This window comes from Meriones unguiculatus, chromosome 8 (assembly GCF_030254825.1).
Source record: "Meriones unguiculatus strain TT.TT164.6M chromosome 8, Bangor_MerUng_6.1, whole genome shotgun sequence".
NCBI classification, from domain to species: domain Eukaryota; kingdom Metazoa; phylum Chordata; class Mammalia; order Rodentia; family Muridae; genus Meriones; species Meriones unguiculatus.
Genome location: NC_083356.1, coordinates 107,364,016 through 107,384,535, shown reverse-complemented (window position 1 = coordinate 107,384,535; position 20,520 = coordinate 107,364,016). Strand labels below are relative to the sequence as shown.

Below are 20,520 nucleotides of genomic sequence, written 5' to 3'. Positions count from 1 at the left end.
AAGTGTAGCTGTCTCCTTACACAGACCTCCTCCTCTAACAGCCTTCTTGGCTGTTACTTAGACTTTTAAACCAGTACCTTGGTTTTAGTCCCTAGCGACGACAGAAGAACTCAGTTAAATAAGTCTGAGCCCAGCCATTTATTTTTCGTGCCGTGCTTTGCCTAAGAGCAGTTAAACTTGAGCAAACAGCTCTTCAAACAGTGGCTCGGCTGTAAAGACACCCTGAAACACCTACCTGAGCACAAAATCGATGCAAAGCCATCGAAGCTCCGAGGTCTCGCCTTGAGAAATGTATGGCTATTGTCTGTGTGCCAGACACTGGGGTGAGTGCTCTGTGCACAACTCTGTGCTTTGGTAGCCTTTTCAAAGCAAGGGCTGTGGTCCCTCTGTTCTGGTTCACCACGGGACACCAGCAAGTGTGGTAGCAGACTCTGCTCCTTGGGTGTGAAGGCTCCTTGGGTGTGAAGGTAAAAGTGGGTTGTCTCCACGCTTACGTTCGTGTCGTGGGTGAAGAGCCCTCGGAAATGAACTGATGTTTTCCTTGCAGGGCTCAGTTTGATCCTCTTCCTCATTTACATGCATGTCCTCCTCTCTCCCCATCACATTGCAGCCGTGGTATAAAGCACAAGACCCTTACAAGACGGAGCAGCCTGATTGTGGTTTTGTTTTCCACCTGCTAGAACCATGTGCCTGCACGAGTTTCTCCCCTTTATAAACTACTAAGCTTCACGAATCCCTCACCTCTTTGAATCTGAACCAAACCCTACCTTGCAGATAAGAAACCTGTGGAAATAGAAGCATGGGATGTGAAGACAGGTCAGCCGTGAGCAGAATATCTATGACTTGAAAAAAAGAATGCCCCAAATCCCCAGGCTATTCCTGTGGCAGTGGCCAGCCCGCAGCGAGGTGGCCACCCAGAAAACGTCTAGAGCTTACTGTCCTTTACCGGAGGAAGGGAGCTGAGAAGCTGAGTACGTGACCCACCCAACCCTGTGTCTATGCCGAAGTAAGGCAAAGTAACTTCAAAGCAACGTAACTGTTGGGCTAATTACATTGAACCACATCCAGAAATACACAGAAGACATTGGTACCAAGGGAAACATTAAACAACAACAACAACAAACCGAACAAACCACTGAGCATTGCTTTGAAGAAGAAACAATGTGAGGCATGCTGTGATGCGATCCGGGAGCAGGGAGAAGGCAGTGGGGGCATAGAGCAGAGACAGCAAAATCACAGAGGACGCTGAGTGACCCTCTCACCTGCGAAAGTGCCGGAGAGCCCTCAGTACGATCCTCCAATGAGAAGCAGCAGCTTACAAGATCCTCAGCTTGAATATTCTCACTTTCCCTGTGTCCCCATTTATGTCGCTAACATCACTACAAAGTATCTCTCAACCAGAAGCTGGGCCACAGAGGAATGCAGCTCAGAGTAAAAATTTGGCGAAAACCTACGATCCTTTTAGTGCATGATTGGGTATGACAGATTGAGATACACAGGGGTGATTATAAGGTAGAATTATGTGTGCTGATCCAGGCTGGGCTCTATCACGGTGCTGGCTCACAGGGACTTCTGAGGTAGAGTTTCGTGTTCTTTTTATGGTTTTATCCAACAGAGTTGGAAGGAGAAATGGAATGGGTGTAACTGGGAAGACAAAAACAGAAAAGAGAGAGGGATCGAACCTATTATATTTTTTACTCCTGTTTGAATTAATATATTTGCGCAATGGCCTTCACTGCTAAAAGCAAAACTAACTTTTTTCATCATATCATATTCAATAAAAGCTATCTCTGCACATTTTGAATGAGTTCAGAGCTCTGTAGAGCGAGGGACCAACAGAAAGTGAGTTATAGTAGAGAATAATGAGGAGGGAGCCTGTGACAGCTGCTACATGCAGAGTTGGAGTCAGGGAATGTCGTCCTCCCTGTGGGAAACAGAATCATGTCTGACTTAAGGCTGGCTCTGGAAGGCAGATCCTGGGTGTTCATGAGCTACACTATATGATGAAAAGACAAGTAGGAAATCAAACCAAATCAACCTCAGGCTGACCTCTGGATATACAAGGCCTAGCCGGGAAAGGCACCCTTCTCTTTTTCAGATTGCAATCAGTCTTGTACTAAGATTATGATGGAGATGGTCACAACCTCACATATGACTAATCACTCATCTTTTCCCAGCATGTGACTAATCTACTGTAAGAAACCTGACATCACCAACTAGAAGCATTGAGAAGCAAGGTATCTTGCCGCTTCGGACCTACAATCATGGGGACAGCAGAACTGGCTTAGAATGTAATGCCTCTGTCTGGGTGGGCAGACTAAGATGCTATTCACACACCTGTTATTACACTCAACTTATTTCCTTCAGCCTAATAATAGCTCCACTTGGTGAATGCTTAGAGTGTGCCAGGCTCCTTAAGCATGTCTCCTTCCTCACCACTTCCTCTGAGGTAGTGGATGATAATAACTATTGTTACAGATGGGAAGAATGCTTGAGAGAAGCAAGATGGCTGAAGGATGGAGAAAGGATGGGATTTGGACCTACTCATCTTGGTCTGAGAAGCCCCTCTGTTCACTGCTCTCATCCACTGCACACTGACATTAGAAGGAGAAAATTTCCTATTTTATGAAGAGAACAGAAACGGACCCATGAGCTTCTACCCTAAATGTGGTGAATTGACCCTTCCTTCCGGATGAAATCTGTTCAAGATTTCCTTAGGCATCCACACAGCTTCTTTCCTCTTTGCCTCCTAAATTCTACAATGATTATGCTTTTTCCTCTCTGCAGAGGTTCTCTAGTTGAACACATCAACAGAGAGCAGTGATGTGAAATGATTTCTCCCACCCCTTAAAGATAGGTAAATCACTCACTGGTTCCGTATATAGCAAAACAATGCATATTCCAAATCCTTTTTCTGTGTAGTTGAAGACTGCCATTTTAGTGACCTGCATCAAAATGAATGAGAGGTGGATACCGCATGGAACAGGACTGATCACAGCCTGTCACTGAGAAACGCTCTTCTGTGTAACATGGCCCACTACCAGCACTTGGTACGCACATGCGCTCTCAAGTGCTTGTCCCTTTTGCTTCTTCCAAGGCCCAGCCCAGGGCAATGGTACTCGTGATCCCCCTGACTTCCTATTGACTGCCTCAAAGCCAAAACCCACGAGCTGTGCAAAATCTTAAACTTTAGAGGTGAAGTCGTAGAAGCAGTTGATATAAATGTGAGCAGCGTCCCTACAGAGAGCCTCAGAGGAGATTCCTAAGTCCAGCCCATGCATAATATCCTTTTCCCTGAAAGAATATGAACACGCAGGTCCAGGTAGCAGTGGGCACCACGCAGACTGCATGCAACCGTTAAGATTCTTTTGAAAGATTATCAGTCTCTTCCAATTGACAAATATTTCTTGAAATGTTATGGTCAAATGGATTTCTCTTTCTTTTTGTATTTAGTTCAGGCCACTACACTTAGGAATAGGAATTTTGAGCACAAGAGTGGAGAACTTGGGGAGAATTCTCCAGAAGGAAATGGGGGGGAGGAGGCAGAAAAGAGGTCCAGGGAGATGACTGAAGAGTAAACCATATAATGGATGATGCAATCGTGTTCTCAAAGCGCTGCCCATGTCATGCTGGATGCAGTAAAGGAAGAAAAAGAAGATGCCTCTTCCTCCTCCAAGTTTCAGAGAAGCAATGGGCTTCCAGTTCTTAGCTGGCGATTTAAGTCTTTTTTCCCATGTCAGTTATGCTGCAACTGCGGAGCCTTCTGTGGGCTGTGGGCTGGCCTGGGCAGTGAACACCACATGTAGCACTATTCCAGAGGAAAACCTTGTTTGGGATTTAAATATTTGAATCCTAAATCTACTGCTGGGACTGAAGCTATTTGAAACCGGGACTGTTTGGCTCTAAGGGTACCATCACCCCACACACCCTGACTATTCAAGCATGGAAATGGACACTGATAAAGAAGGCTTGCGTGTGTGGAGGGCACACAAAGCTGCCGTGTCCGCAGGAATGTAGGGTAACTACACCATCCCGCTCTTTGAAAGTGTGTCGGGCACGGATGATGTATTTACATGATTGGCAGTTTTGTTATTGTTCTCGGGTGTTGAGAAGCTCTTGCCTTTGTAAGTTTAGCGTTGCTTGCTGATATGTGCCCTGATTCCCAAAAGGCAGAGTGCTGAACTCGGTGGGTGCATCCGTGCCTGCAGGAGATCAGGCTACGCTGTGGACTTGGTGTGAAGCAGGTGAAGCAGGGAGCGGGCTAGCTTTACAGGTGTTTCTTTTTATCACTTCCCTCTCTTTTGAAAGGATTTCGAAACCTTGAACCACAGGCTTGATATCAACTCTGATTTCAGCTATTTTAAGCCTCTTAGCTTTCCTGCCCTCTTTCTTAGACTCAAAAGCAGGAAGCATCTATTAGCGTTTTTCTCAAACCCCCCATCAATAAGCCTCTTGGTACATGAGCTATTGAGTGTAAAACACAGAATCTTAGACTCTCCTTAACCTCTAGCGCGGGAACTGTTGAAGGATGAAGTTCTGGGAACTCTTTTAAATAAACTCCCCAGGTAAGACTGATGCAGATATAAGAGAATTTTGCTGCAGTGTAACCTTATTCTGGGTCATAAAAACCTTCACTTTTCAATTTTATTGACCTATAGAATCTAGAAATCAAGTAACATAAAAAAGTTATGAGCCTAAGTATCAGGGTGCTTCTGAAAATGTACTGTAAGCAGTAAGAAACTTGATAACCATCACTGACACTTGTCCTCGAATTCGGTCTTAAGCACCGCAGGCTTTTTTTCCTGTCCGAAATCTGATTTCCATAGACGATCAATAAAAGAATACACTGCCAATATGGTAACCATTTATTATTTGATTTTTACTAAATCCTTGCTCTAAGCAATTGGCATTTGAGACAAATCATTCCTTCATCAGCTATAATAATACTTTATTGCCTTCGTTCTCAAGTATTCATCTCATTCCCGATCTCCTATTGTATGAAACAGACACAAAACTTGCAAAGTCTAGTATATCACAGTGCAAAATGAGCGGGACATATAAGTGAGTGTGATCTGAGGAATGTGCTTCATATTGGCAATCAGGAACTCGTCCCTAAGAGGGCCCACACTGTTCTGTGAGGAGGCGGTTTGGATAAACACTGCAATAGAGAGTAAAGCTTTCAAAAATCATTGATGAACTCCTTTGTTACAATGAAAACAGTGGTTTATCTGAAATCAAGAAAAAGCCTTTGAGAAGCGAATTCACATTTCCACAAGAGGACAGTGAGGATGGCGGGGAATAGGATCCTGTCACAGGAGCGCTCTGCATGTCTTGGTGCCTGACTGTCCCTCTCTGCATGGACTTTGGGAGGTTCAGCGAGTTTGCTCAGAGGCCCTCCTCGCCCAGCCTGAACAATCTCCAATAGCCACCCCAGATTCAAGTCCCAACTTAAATCTTTAATTCTGAGTATTAGCTAAATCTGAACAAGCATGGAAGGTTGTGCTAATATCTTAGTTTTCCTGTATTTTATTTTTCTTTATGCAAAATAAATGCCGAGTGCATTTCTCACTTCTCAAATTCAGCTACATCGTTGCATCAGTTTTTTCCAGGTTCTATAGCAAGAGCTCCCCTGTTCATCAAGCTGCACGCAGAAGCAAGTTTGTACAGGTTTTGTATGGTTATTATTATTATTATTTTCAGAATCAGCTTGTTAGTGTAGGTAGATGATTTAACACGGGTCTTGGCCACTCCCGTTTGCACCTGTCACTGTTCAGGCTGTCGGGTCAAGTCAGCACTGTGCGCTTTCAGTACCCCTCTGGCTCCCTTGGCAGTTTGATTTGCTCGAATTCAGTTTCTCTGCCTTTACAGCTCTAAGGCAGCTCCCCCTAAGTGGTTGCCAAAGATACATGTGACATTCTTCCCTATTGTGTCCAAGTGTTGTGAAATTCTAAGACAAAGGCTTTCTTTTCTTTGCCTTCTGAGCATCCTTTCACCTGGCAGACGCTCATTTCTTGCAACAGTGGCGCAGTTTTCCTGTCAGGCAAATCTCACTTAGAGAAGCAACTCACTGTGATGTGGAAGGAGAATGTTATTCTCCTCTCATGATAGAGCCTGCACTTCATTAAAAAAGAAAAGAAAAGAAAAGAAAAGAAAAAAATAATCTCTTTTGGAAAATGTGCAATGAATGTACATAAGGGTGCACAAGTCACACACACAGGTCTTCTCGTGACTATAAAGACGAGCAACTTTACATTTGTAGGCCCTTGCAGACACATCATAGAGTATTCCCTGTTAATTGTATTTGTCATAAAATGTAAAAATGGTTTTGGCATTTGAACATATATATTTTCACGTGGAATACACACACACACAAACTTACAATTAAAAAGCTTATTCTCCTCCTTTAAAATCATTATACGTTAAAATAACTCATGGTGACTGCGTATCAGACCTCTTGTGTTCTCTTTTGTTTCCTCTTTTCCTCTTCAGTTTCCAAGTTAAATTCTCAGTGCATCTCAGACTCTTGGAAGAGTAAAAAGTTCCTTATGTGTCAAACGGGGCTGGCAATGCGACTTCCAGAAGATAAGACTCACAGAACAATGCAGTATTAGGCATGGTGTCTGAATGATTTTCATACGGGGGTATAAAGGAGATTTTAAAAAGCAATAATTCATTTTAGGTTATCATACAAGCATTGGCATATATGAGTACAATGCCTTCAGCTCCAATTGAGCCAGCCCCTGCTTGGTTCTTGGGTTGTCACTGTATTCCTTCCCCATCTCTACAGCAGTGTCTGCTGAGGTCTTCCTGACCTGCCCCTTAGAAATATGGTCATACCCTCTAGATGTGCCTTTATTAAATGTTGCAATATCTCAGTGATTAGGGGTTCTGGGAAGAACTTGAGTGACTAAGCAAGCAGCCTGTAGCACAGGTTGCCAGTTTCCTGCAGGACTCCTGGACCTTGCCTTGCTTGCTTCTCATGTTTTCATTTCCTGTGGTTCCTCAAAGTCGTTCCTGCGCAACACACATGCTTGCTGTCGGCTTTTATGGGGTCATCTGAGCAGCAACTATTCCTGCTGGTTGTGTCTACAGGGCTAGAGCCCAACTATTACAGCCTTGTATTAGTTGGTGATCGGATGGATTCTTCTTTGGAATGGATCTGTTCCCTGTTCTAATCCTTTCCCATAGCCAGACAGCCTTCTCTTCTCCTGCTTCAATGTGCTTTACCCTATGCTATTAACATTAACACATGGTAAAATGTAGTGGAATATAATGGCTTGATATCTCTGCTACTATCCCATCAGATCTTTTTCTGTACCCCAGGATTTGGTTCTTAGGGTACTGTCAGCCACAACAAGGGCTTGTTGGTGTTATGGAAATTTTTATGTATACTTTCAAAATCTAAGGAGATTGAAAAAAAATTTCTATATATGGAAAGGTCAAGACAGTAAATACAGTCACATTTTTTTAAGTAATATGCCAAAAGATGGAGGCAGTATCTTTTACTAGGTATCAGTACACTGTGGTCCAGTAGCCAGATATTTCCTACCACTGTTCTTATAAATAGTTTTATTTGAGCATAGCCACGATTGCCCATTTATGCTGCTTGTGACTGTTTTCATGGTACGACAGCAGAGTTGAGTAGTTGTGCCAGGGGTTGTACTAGTCTATTTTCTCCTTCATGTAACCAAATACCAGACATGAAGTAAGTCAAGAGAGGTGGGATTTATCTTGATTGACAGATTGAGACTGCAGCTCATCAAGGCAAGCAGTCATAAGACTGTCCCATGCCCTCACTTCCTTCTGAAGGCTCCAACAGACTTCCCCCAAACAGTAACAACTATAGGAGCAGCAGCAGCAGCAGCAAAAGCAGCACTCTTTGGGGACCAAGTGACCAAACACAAGCCTGCAGGGGACGCTTCACATTCATAGTCTAAAAGTATTTTGTTGCAAAACTGACATGTTTACATCTGGCTCTTTACACAAAAATCCTAACTAACTCCAACTCCTACTGATACTTCATCTCTCTACTGGATCCTAAAGAGATCCTACCTTATTGGTTACAGCCAGGTAGTCAGGTAACAACTCCAAATTACTTTCACCCTGAAAGGATGAAACATCTTCTCAGATTGCTGTTGCTTGAATGAGGATGTTATTGTTCATAAAATGAGCAAACACAAAGCTAACCTTTAAAATTTCCAGAAGACATTTTTTTAAAGCAGACTAGTGAGGGGAATAAACTTAAGATAAAAATTTAACAGTTATTGTAGTCTGATATCTATTCAGACACATCAGGTCCATTTCTTAGTGGATGCTTTCCTAAGAGCCCAGGTGGTCTGACCACACCCTACTCCTGGATAGATCCAGCCTTGTTGGATTGAAGAAAAATAAGAAAGAACAGATTTTATCCCATTAGATAAACTATTACAAAGACATGGTCATGAATGATTCTGTCAGCTAGGTTTGCAATAAAAAGGTAATATTTTTTTTTCTCAAACTCATTTCTTAAATTGAGGCTCCTAGAACAAAGGAAAACTCATGAAAATCAAATGATGGATTGGCTGACAGTTAATGCCACAGCCATTCTACATGGGTGTGTATATAAATCCTACAATTTACAGTGGGGAGGGGAAAGGATTTTTCCACCCTATCAAGCTATTTTATTTTTCCATCTGCACAGATTAAGATACAAGAGTCATCGCTGTCAATGAGCAGAGCCCATTACTGCTTTTATCAAATGCAAGGAGGTGTAAATACAAACTGTTAAACAGAAGTGAAAGATCATGACTCACCGTCTGACAGTGAAGCTATTAAACATAATCAAAGGCTCAGAGTGAACTCACGCTGCCTCTCAACACACTACTAAGGAATCCTTTCCACTGTAAAACTAGGACAAGATGTCACAAGCTTCAAAACGTTGTTAGAAAAGCTTGGTTTACTCATTTAAAACACCTTCCCGACTTCAAGAGAAGATTTACTTACCATAACATAAACCACATTGCATTTAATCTGGACACCAGGCTTCTCAAACTGTAAGCAATAATGGATTAAGAGATGATCCTTCGGGATTTTCCCATCTGAAGCCTTAGGACACTCACTGGTCATTAAGATCTGTAGTTCATTGAGTGGACAGCGGTTTACATATGCTAACAACAAAGTCCATGTTTGTTGTCTCTTACAAATCCAAAGGCAGTGATTTATTAACAGGAAGTCAGTTGGACCATGACGTAAGACGCATGGTTCTATATTCAGAAGTGAAAATCCGGCTCAGGGAATAGGATTGTGCCATCCTGAGTGAAAGGAGCAGGTGCCTGGCCATGTGCAAGAGAACTGATGCAGCAGTTGCCTAAGTGTTAACTGAGAGAACCTACTGATGTTTTGCACACCCATCCTTCAAGACACATGTGCCAAATGATAAATCATTATAAGATGTCTGTCTCTGAAAAGGTTGTGAACCAAAGAGCTTTTGAGGTTAATCACATGAGTTCTATGAAAGTCTTAGTCATGACTATTTGAAAGTTGAATTTGTTTTCTTTTTATTTTTAAATTATTATTATAATTATTATTATGATTTATTCACTTTATATCCCGGTTGTAGGCTGCTTCTTCATCTCCTCCTTGTCCCACCCTCCCTTCTTTACCCCTCCTCCTTCCCTAGTCCACTGATAAGAGAAATACTCCTCCCCTACTATCTGATCTCATCAGGACTGCCTGGATCCTCTTGCTCTGTGGCCTACTAAGTCCACCATTCCCAGGGGAAGGTGATCAAAGAGCAGGCAAGCAAGTTCATGTCAGAGACTGCCCCTGCTCCGTTTCTAGGAAATCCGCATGGGGACTGAGCTGCTTACAGGCTACATCTGAGCAAGGAGTGTAAGTCCTCTCTATGCATGGTCCTTGGTTGATTCATCAGTCTCTGTAGGCTCCTTTGGGCACAGATTCTTTTTGGCTCTGTTGGTCTCCATGTGGAGATTCTGTTCCTACAGACTGGGACAAGATCTTCACCAACCCTAGATCTGACAGAGGGCTAATAACCAGAATATGTAAAGAACACAGGAAATTAAACATCAACAAACCAAATAATCCAATTAAAAATGGGATACAGAGCTAAACAGATAATTCTGAACAGAGGAATATCGAATATCGAATCTTTAAGAGAAACACTTAAAGAAATGTTCAATGTCCTTAGTCATCAGGAAGATGCAAATCAAAACGATTCTGAGATTCCATCTTACACCATCAGAATGTCTAAGATCAAAAACTCAAATGACAACACATGATGGAGAGAATGTGGAGAAAGAGGAACCCTCCTCCATTGCTGGTGGGAATGTAAACTTGTACAACCACTTTGGAAATCAATCTGGCACTTTCTCAGGAAATTGGGAATAGCGCTTCCTCAAGACCCAGCTATTCCATTCCTGGTTAAGATGCTCAACCTTATAACAGGGAAATTTGCTCAACTATATTTATAGTGGCTTTATTTGTAATATCCAGAATCTGGAAACAACCTAGATGTCCCTCAACTGAGGAATGGATACAGAAATTGTGGTACAATTACACAATGGAATACTATTCAGCTATTAAAAACAAGGAAATCAAGAAATTTGCAGGCAAATGGTGGGAACTAGGAAAAAGTTCATTCTGAGTGAGTTAACCCAGAAACAGAAAGACACACATGGCATATACTCATTTATAATCAGATATTAGCCGTATAATATATGATAAACATACTAAAATCTACAGACCTAAAAAAGCTAAACAACAAGGATGACCCTAGGCAAGATGCTTAATTCTCATTCAGAAGGGAGAACAGGATAGACCCCATAAGTGGTAGAAGAGAGGGAACACAATGGTAACCTTCCACAGATGTGCTCTGAAATACTCCAGCCAGCAGGGGATTGAAGCATGCAGAGACTCACAGCCAAACTTTGGGCAAATAGCAGGCAGACTAATGGAAGAAAGGGGAGATTGAACTTGTCTTCTAATGCTGGCCATTAGCCAGCCAAATGAAAATGGTTACTTACGGTTTACCTCTATCTGTATTGTATGCCAGCTCCTTCTACCTAAGTTTCTGTTTATACTCGGCATGGAGCCTGGAATACTGTAATTGCTTAATATGTTTATGAATGACGACAAGAATGATTCTTATGAGCATATCGCTGAAGACACACATGGTATATACTCACTTATAAGTAGATATTAGACATATAAAATAGGATAAACATACTAAAATCTGTACACCTAAAGAAGCTAAGCAAGAAGAGGACCCTGGGTAAGATGATCAATCCTCACTCAAAAAGGCAAACAGGATATCGGAAGAGGGAGAAAACAGGGAACAGGACAGGAGCCTACCACAGAGGGACTCTGAAAGACTCTACTCAGCAGGGTATCAAAACATATGCTGAGACTCATAGCCAGACTTTGGGCAGAGCAGGGAATATTATGAAAGAAGGGGGAAACAGAAAGACCTGGAGGGGACAGGATTTCCACAAGGAGAGCAACAGAACCAATATATATGGGAACAGGGGTGTTTTATGAGATTGATACTTCAAACAAGGACCATTCATGGAGATAACCTAGAACCTATGCACAGATGTAGCCCATGGCAGCTCAGTCTCCAATTGGTTTTCCTAGTAATGGGAACAGGGACTGTCTCTGACATGAACTCAGGGGCTGGCTCTTTGATCACCTCCACCTGAGGGAAGGGGGAGCAGCCTTGCCAGTCCACAAGGAAGACAATGAAGCCAGTCCTGATGAGACCTGAGAGACTAGGATCAGATGGAAGGGGAGGAAGACCTCCCCTATCATTGGACTAGGGTAGGGCATAGGAGAAGAAGAGTGAGGGAGGGTGGGGTTGGGAGGGGATGGGGTAGGTGCTACAGCTGGGAAACGAAGTGATAAACTGAAATTAATAAAAATAAAATAATTAAAAGATGCTGTCCTTCTTGAAGAAGCCTAGTTTTCCTGTCAATATTCTCTTTGTTCAATGGTTCTCAACCTCCTTAATGCTGCTACCCTTCTTCATGTTGTGGTGACCCCCAACCATAAAATTATTTTGTTGTTACTTTATACCTATAATTTTGCGACTATTATGAATTGCAATTTAAGTATCTTATATACAGGATATCTGGTATGTGACTCCAAAGGGTCAAGACCCACAGGATCACTGCACTAGTCCTTTGCCCAGGAAATCTGATCTCACTCCCTTTTCACAAAAACAAAAACAAAACACAAAAACTTCATAAAAGTAAATCTCAAGGTTTGAGATTGTAACATAGTGGTAGCGCATTTGCCTAAGATGCTTAAGATTCTCCATTTCACACACACACACACAGGCAAATCTTACATGCTAACATTTTATTGGATTTCCGTATGATCATCTAAGAAATCCAGGCTTTATTGTCTGAGTTCAGTACCTATATCTTTCTCTACCTGTGTTGTATTAAGTTTCTTCTGACAGCCAGAATCACACATCACTATATAGTAGCATCTTTGGACCTTCCTTTAACCTCCATGTCTTTTGCTATATCAGCTTAGGCTAATGCTTTCACTTCTAGTAGTTTGGCAGTTCTCAGTGGCCAATTCTATTGCAGAAAGGAAGGAGCCTGGTCTCAGAGAGAGTTTCAAGGATACTCAATTTTGGCTTTGAGACTGTTAACTTTGAGAATTTGCAGTAGATGTGGTGACAAACTCTTCACCAATATAATAGTAATATGTGAGAGAGAGAGAGAAAGAAAGAGAGAGCTGGAGGGAGGGAGATGGAGAAGAGAAAATGTAAGCACGTGTGAACATACCTAATTCTAGTTTGGTCAAACATTTAACCATCAGCTTAAAGTATGATTTCTGATAGTTTTGTGATTATGTTTAATAGTCAGGATCAGAGTGAGGCATTATAAAATCATAGAGCTGCAATAAGCAGCCAGCAGTCTGCCATTGACACTTCCATGCTTTTGATTCTCTGTAAGTTAAATTCTGTGGGTTCTCTCTACTCTCTGCAACTCTTGTATAATGAGATCCAGGATGAAGTTGTGCAGAACACCATGTCCTCTGGGTTAGACTCATAGAGTATTTGTGTGGATTTGTTTTGTGTAAAGAGAGGGGAAAATAAGAAGTAGATGAGTTTCTCACCATCCTTTCCGGCCTCCCTTCTCTGCCTGCAATGGCTTCATACAGTTTTCCACGCAGTTAGTGGCCTCATTCAGTGGTGTATCTCTTTCACACTGGAGCTCTCTGTATCCTTCAGATTAACTCTCAGACAACTTCTTCTGAAAAATATCTCAACATGAATGGGTTGGGGGTTGTTAATAATGGTCATGGGCTAAGGCATTTTCTACCCTAGAGATTCTTGTATTTTAGTAAGACACAATGCCCAAAGGGAAAAAAAATTGCTATTGGCAAGGTCGGAAGGCCTAGTAACACCATTGCATCGGCTCCTAACAGCATCAGAGACTGCCGCTCTTAGAACGCCGTCCCCTTATCGGTGTCAATAAACAAGACATTATGTAGATGTTAGCCCCACATGCTGGCATTAACAAATGCTGAACTTGTGCTAAAGGGAATGACGTCAGGACAGTTACTTCTGTATATGGGATGGGGACGTTCCCAGTGGAAAATGAGGCAGGATGAAAAGGAGAACATGAGAAACACAAAGGATAAACAAATTAACTGCTTAATCTTAAGAGCACTATAAGGTATTCCTGGCTAGAGAAGACACGTGTGTTTAATAATCTCTTCTGAGATCAGAGTATACACTCCCATCTACTTGGTCTATGAAATTTGTAGGAAGGGGTACTACATATATATAACAAACTAAAGGCAGATGACATTAAAGTTTACAAAATGAACCCTAGTGTGGCTTAAGTTTATATACAACACATTATATCAAGATTTCCAAACATGCCTCTGACATTTAAACCAAATTATAATTATTTTTAAGGATTTATTTATTTATTATCCATGCAGCATTCTGCCTGCATGTATGCCTGCACACCAGAAGAGGGCACCAGACATTACTATAGATGGTTGTGAGCCACCATGTGGTTGCTGGGAATTGAAAGCAGGACCTTCGGAAGAACAGCCAGGGCTCTTAACCTCTGAGCCATCTCTCCAGCACCCCAAATTATTATTAATTGAAGTATGAGGCTATTTTTCCATTGCCAAAAATAGTAGAATGAGGACTCTGTGGTCACATTCTTTTATTTATTTATTTATTTTTATTTTTTTATAGGGATTTCTTTTTTAAATTTTTTTTATTAATTATACTTTATTCATTTTGTATCCCCCATAAGCCCCTCCCCTCCCGGTCCCACCCTCCCTCCCCTTTCTGCATGCATGCCACTCCCCAAGTCCACTGATAGGGGAGGTTCTCCTCTCCTTTCCGATCTTAGTCTATCAGTTCTCATCAAAAGTGGCTGCATTGTCCTCTACTGTGGCCTGGTAAGGCTGCTCCCCCCCTCAGGGGGAGGTGGTCAAAGAGCAGGCCAATCAGATTATGTCAGAGGCAGTCCTTCTTTCTATTACTATGTAACCCACTTGGACACTGACCTGCCATGGGCTACATCTGGGCAGGGGTTCTAGGTTATCTCCTTGAATAGTCCTTGGTTGGAGTATGAGTCTCTGGGAAGTTCCCTGTGTTCAATTTTTTTTGTTCTGTTGCTCTCCTTGTGAAGACCCTGTCTTCTCCAGCTCTTACTATTTCCCACTTCTTACATAAAATTCCATTCACTCTGCTCAACAGTTGGCCATCAGGCTCAGCATCTGCTTTGATAGTCTGCAGGGCAGAGGCTTTCAGAGGCAGGTTCCTAGTTTGTTTCCTGTTTTCTTCTTCTGGCTTTCAGAAGCCCTCTGTAGAAGGTTCCTAGGTTGTTTCCTGTTTTCTTCTTCTTCTTATGTCCATCCTCTTTGCCTTTCAGGATTTGTCACATTCTTTTAAAGGAAGTCAATCATTAGTTAATTTGTTCCGAAGCAGGGCAATTCAGGTGCAGATGATGAACTTTGGTCTTCCTTTTGTCTTGTTCTCTGAGAACAATAAACGACCCTCTCACAGAACGTGGTGCTGGCCTTTGATTCAGTCATGCGTGCTGCATCACAGAGGTGAGGAAAGGCTGGAAAGGGCTTGTAAGATGATTACACATCACTTAAATCAATGCAGTGTGCTGGCAAATGCATCAACTGCATTGACATTTAGGTTTCTAAACTGGTTTTTGATTTTTGAAATTTAGTACAGATCTTACATTTTTTTCAGAATCAAAATAGTTTTATATAATAGTTGGAAAATATGAAAGCTGAAATTTCTTTAAAGTGAAAAATTATTATACAGCATGAGTTTTATGGATATGCTCTAAGAAACTGAATGGAATGTTTGTGAATGCAGGTTACCAAAAAGGATTTGATGCCTTTTCTAGCTTTGAAATGTTTCATAATTGTCCTTATTATCCATTTCTAACAGGTGTCTGGTCTTCACTTGATTGTGATAGCAGGTTAAATAATACCACTGAGACAATTATAGGGCTAACAATAAACAATATATAGCACAACAACCATTTTATTTACAACAATATTATATATAAAGAGGCAGGCTGAGGAAGCCACAAGGAGCAAGCCAGTAAGCATCCATTCTCCTTGACCTCTGTGTCAGCTGCTGCCTCTAGTTTCCTGCCCTGTTTGTGTTTTTGTGCTGATTGCATTTGATGAACAGTAATAAGGAAGGGTAAGCAAAATAAACTCTTTTCTCCCCAGTATGCTTTTGGCCAAAGTGTTTCATCACAACCACAATAATCTCAACTAAGCCAACCGAAAACAGAGCTATATAGTTGACATGATGAGAATTTTCAAAATGATCAGATAACCTCTGTAAAGTAGCATGGAGCTCTACAGGCAACTTCTTTCTCCCATGGTAGACCATCTTTCTGCAAAGTTAAAACAGTTTGTTTTACCTCACCCTCTGCCACACACCCACTGTTGCCCCTTGTTGCTTTACTCTCTTTTAATGAATGTGAATGGTTTATGTTCTTTGGCTCTTCCTAACCTGTCTTTGGTTTTCACTCCTTTCACTCCATTAAAGGGTATCACAAGATAACACTTCACATCTGGTAGGACCCAGCTTTTTTGCTTGTTTGTTTGTTTCCTAGATGAAAACGAACTTGTCTAGCTTTGTTCCTCATATCACACAACTTTTACCTACATTACAATTTACTCCACGCTCGCCGGTGGGAGATCACTAATCTATAATTGTGAAGGAATGGGTTTTCACATCACAGCGGATAAAGAATACCCTTAAAACAAATATTGGCAGGCACAAGCATTTAATTAGAAAACAAGAGTTTAAAACTACCCATTAATGGAGCATGGGTAATTTATCATGTTTATACAGTGAGAAGTAAAATCCCTAGCCCAGCCACCATTAACTATCAGTAGTCCCTTAAGAAGACATGGGGTCCCATGAGCCCTTTCCCCTTCTATGATGAAGTATTAGTGGGATCAATCCTGTATAAGTCATTTGTAGGTAACTTTAGCTGCAAAAATTGAAGAACCTTCCACTCATGTTCATGCAGGCATCCCCATTTAACTTAGCGAGTCACACCCTCACAATGGCATGGAAGTAGGAAGAAGTCCAGTTGGAAAGAAGAGTTTCAGGAGAAGATGAAAGGAGCACAGAATGGGAGGGATGGAGACTCATTATATACAGGTGAGAAACGATCAAAGAATAAAAATTGGATAAATGTAAAAACTAAAAATCTTGTCTTCACTGATATAATGAGTCCTAGATTGAAGGTGAAAAGGCAGGGATACAGAAGAGTATTGGCAAATTAAGCTGCTGTGGTAGAATATTCTAGAGTCATTCAGATTCATTTGTCTATTTTTTTTAGATGTACTTAGGAGAGAGATCATGCTCACCTAAGTAAAGACAAATGAACACTGCTTTATGTCATTAATTTTTGTGGCATGTCATTTCCCAGATCCTATTAGATGACTTCGTTTAGTCCCAATAAGTTTCTAAGTAGCTTTAATACAGTAATCAGTTAAATACTTCTGTTGCCAACATTATAATAGCTAGATAGCACTAATCCATCATTGTAATCAAGTTTTTGGCTCCTAGTTTGATCAAAAAATAACATTCTTCCGAAGGTTTATTTCTGCAACAGATAAGCTTCAAGGCACAGTGATATTGCTAAGGTTTGGATGAATGTCTCCCCAATGTCTGAGCATCAATTCTTGGTCTCCAGGGTGTGTTAATAAAAGGCAATGGAGCCTTAGGAAAGTACAGCCTAAAGGAAGTCTTCAGGCCATTAAGGACATGACCTCAATGGAGACTGGAGTTTCCATTCTCTATCTTTGCCTACTGAATGATGGAGTGGGTGGTTTATTCCTGGCATTTATCTACTATGATGTATTGTCTCTATAGAGTCTCTGTTCATATTTGCCAGCTAGGCATGGATTAGAACTGCCTAAACACTCCTCCAAAAATCATTTGCTTGGTTAATTATTTCAGATAATATAGCAAACAGATTTCTAGTTTGATCCATAAAAAAAGGTATTTAATATTGATTTACCGAGGTTGGAGTCTAGAAGGAGTAGAATGGCCTGTCTAGGCAGGGAGAACCCTTTACCACTGCCACTGAGACCAGCAGGGCATGCTAACATGTTAGTCTGTTTGCACTCTTTCTGGAGAGCTTTGTGTCAATGTTTCCCCAGACCATTCTCACTACATCACCACCCACCTTGGTATATGGTTTTTGGACTTTCCTACCATAATGCAACTCGTTTGAGGACATATAAGCCTAGCACTTAACAGATCCATGTACACGCTTGTTGAAAAAAAAATGAATCAAATTTATTTGAATATGAGTGACTGCAAGTTACCCAAAACCTGACTTACATTGATACTACTAATAAAATAAATGTATTGATTCAAGGTGAAAGGCTTGTCTCTGCTACCCAGCTGTATCATTAAACAACCACATTTTCTTTTCTTTCCTTTCCTTTTTTTCCCTTTGCCTCTGTACTCCACGTTGTACTATCATTTCACCCATGTACAAAGAGCTCCATATCTATGACAATGAGAGCTAAGCAAGCACAATGCCAACGACATCCTCAAGAAAGCAGGGAAGCTTCTTTTCAAATCGTGTGCTCTGTTCTTATTGCTTTTCCTGGGCCGTGCTTTTACCCTTGAATCAAAGGGCAGGAGGAAGACCCTCCCAGAGATCAACAGAATCATCATGTTTATCAGATGAGGTGGTAATAGAGGTCGAGATTCCATGAGAGTAGACACCAAGAGAATAAGGTGTGACTAGCTATGTAGCAGGGTTGAGGTTTCTGCTTAGAAGCCAGATTATGATAATCACATGAACAAAAACTAAAGCATGCTCCAGTGAGCTATTCGTGGAAATGGAAATATTTGCTAATTTATATTAATAATATTTTATGTTTGACCACTTATTTAAAGATGACTCTTATTTGTTCCTTCGCCAATATCCAAAGGACTATTTAAGAAGAAATCTATTCATGCGACCATTTCTGTAATACATTTACACAGTATCTAAAATTAATAAGGCTGTTCTTTATCATCCTGTAATAATAGCATTTTACTTGTCACATTTGATTTGAATAAAAAAAATTTAGAGTTGGTTTATTTTTCAGTATCATTTTGGATCCAAGTAAAAAATAACAACCTGTCGAAGCATATCACATAATGTGATGTGGTAGCTTCCCTGGTGACCAGGGGGTGGTATGTACTAATATTCCTACGATAAATAGGCCAACAAACTCTGAAAATCTGGACTCGCCTCCTATAGCATATGCTTCACTGTTTGCCAGAGAGTCAAATAGCTGTAGGCAGCATCTAGCCTCACTCTCGTGAAAGTAGGCTGCTTGGGGGAGCTGTTAAGTGCCTTGCTTTTATCCCAATCTGAGCTGGACCCAATGTACAGCTTTCTCAGTTCAGGCTGTAAAAAATGCTTTAGTAAAATAGGCTGCCTCACTAACTCCTTCATTCTACAAATACAGATAGTGTCCAACTGATGAGGGTTCAACAGAGAATTCCTCAACTATATAATAGCACACAATTTGTATCCATTTAATAGAAACCATGCTTTTTTTTTTTTAATGTTGACATTCTCCTGAAATGGAAATATGTGATATGAGAGTTAGGTACATGGACAAGAAGGTGGACACCTGATTCTTCATGCTGTGCCCCACTGTAATCTGTGAGGGTAAATGGCCACGTGTATTGAATACCTTTTAGATTTATGGCGTGATGGGTTCAACTTATGGTGGAGCTATTTGGGTGGAACCCAATTGCAAGTTGAAAGTATCTGTACTTATTGATCTCCTACAGGCTAATCTTCAGAATTATGGGAAGTCTGTAGTCTAGAGAAATGGAGGCTGCTAAATGAAAACAAGTATATTTTAGAGAAGAGCACTATGAGAGGATAAATCAATGTAACTTTAAAAAAAGTAACAAGATGAATTCTAAATGCAGAGAAAATATGTAGGTGACAAGAATACAGGTGATTTCCTATACTTTTAAAAATGTAGGTGAGAGTGCATGGTTCCATAGTTCTTTGCATAGCAGGCCCCAAGAAAAGTCCTTGATCTTGGAACTACAGACAAATGCCTCTTGATTCTTCAGTCACTTTGCCCCCTGCCCTCCTTTGACTTAAGTAAGCTACTACATTTTGTGAGTATCTTTGGGCTCTTTCTTGCTGTAGATTAATCCTGAAAGTTTGGGAGCCTTTTGGGAATTGTAATTCAGAAATGACTGTTGCTGGGAGAAAGTTAAAAATCAACAATTCTATTAAAAACATCTCCTTATTTCACAGAGTATGGGTTAGATACATGGGTAATTTATCCTGCTCTATGCACTCTGTGCTGTTATTGGCTTAGAAGTTGAAAGGCTATATCTCTTCTTGAGCAAGGGTGTGAGTTTGGAATCTGGACTGAAGTTAACCTCTGTGAAATTGAAAAGTACAGAAGAATAGCATAGGGAAAGAGAACATTTCAAGTCTGGTCATAAGGGAAAAACTATTCATGCTGCTGTCTTTATAGTCGCACATTTCAATCCAGAACTATCCCGGGGAAGTTGGAAAGATACTGTGTGTCAGCAAACAGAAGATTTCAAAGATACATGAAGTTTAAAATTCAGCTGTTTCTTGCTTTCAGATACAGACCACAGTTAGCCCCACAATGGAAATCATATAACCCAGCCAATAGAAACTGTGTAGTCAGTTCTTTGGAAAGGCTAAGAAATCTTAGGAGTTACTTGACATCTCAGATGAAGGTTGGCTGTGGTCTGAGCAGCACACTCAACAACTCCTGTGTTTGTGTTTCCCTGTGCATACAGTCCATACAGAACATACTGCTCTAGTGGTGTTTGGGATCAAAAGAGGGACAAATATCAAAAGAATGTGGCTGCGGTGACCTCTGAAAACTGTGTCTGCTGTTCACTGGCAGTAAGACCACTTCAATAAAAGCTGAAGTTGTAAATGCTTCTGCTTCCTGGGTCTTTGCAAAACTGGCTACACC

The 20,520-nt window shown here is 41.1% G+C and overlaps 1 protein-coding gene across 9 annotated transcripts in view; it reads right to left on the bottom strand.

Annotated features, from left to right (window-relative positions):
- Window positions 1-20,520, bottom strand: part of B3galt1 (beta-1,3-galactosyltransferase 1) — a 547,096-nt gene that overhangs the window by 96,026 nt on the left and 430,550 nt on the right. Inside the window, exons 1-2 of one of the 9 annotated variants that reach the window (XM_060390326.1) lie at window positions 8,983-9,131; window positions 8,053-8,103 (exon numbers count right to left, since the gene is read on the bottom strand). The exons of 7 other annotated variants lie outside the window; for them this stretch is intronic. The gene's annotated coding sequence lies outside the window, so the exon portion shown is untranslated. Of the gene's footprint in view, window positions 1-8,052; window positions 8,104-8,982; window positions 9,139-20,520 lie in introns of those variants that run through there. One more of the 9 variants, XM_060390331.1, reaches the window with a different exon arrangement.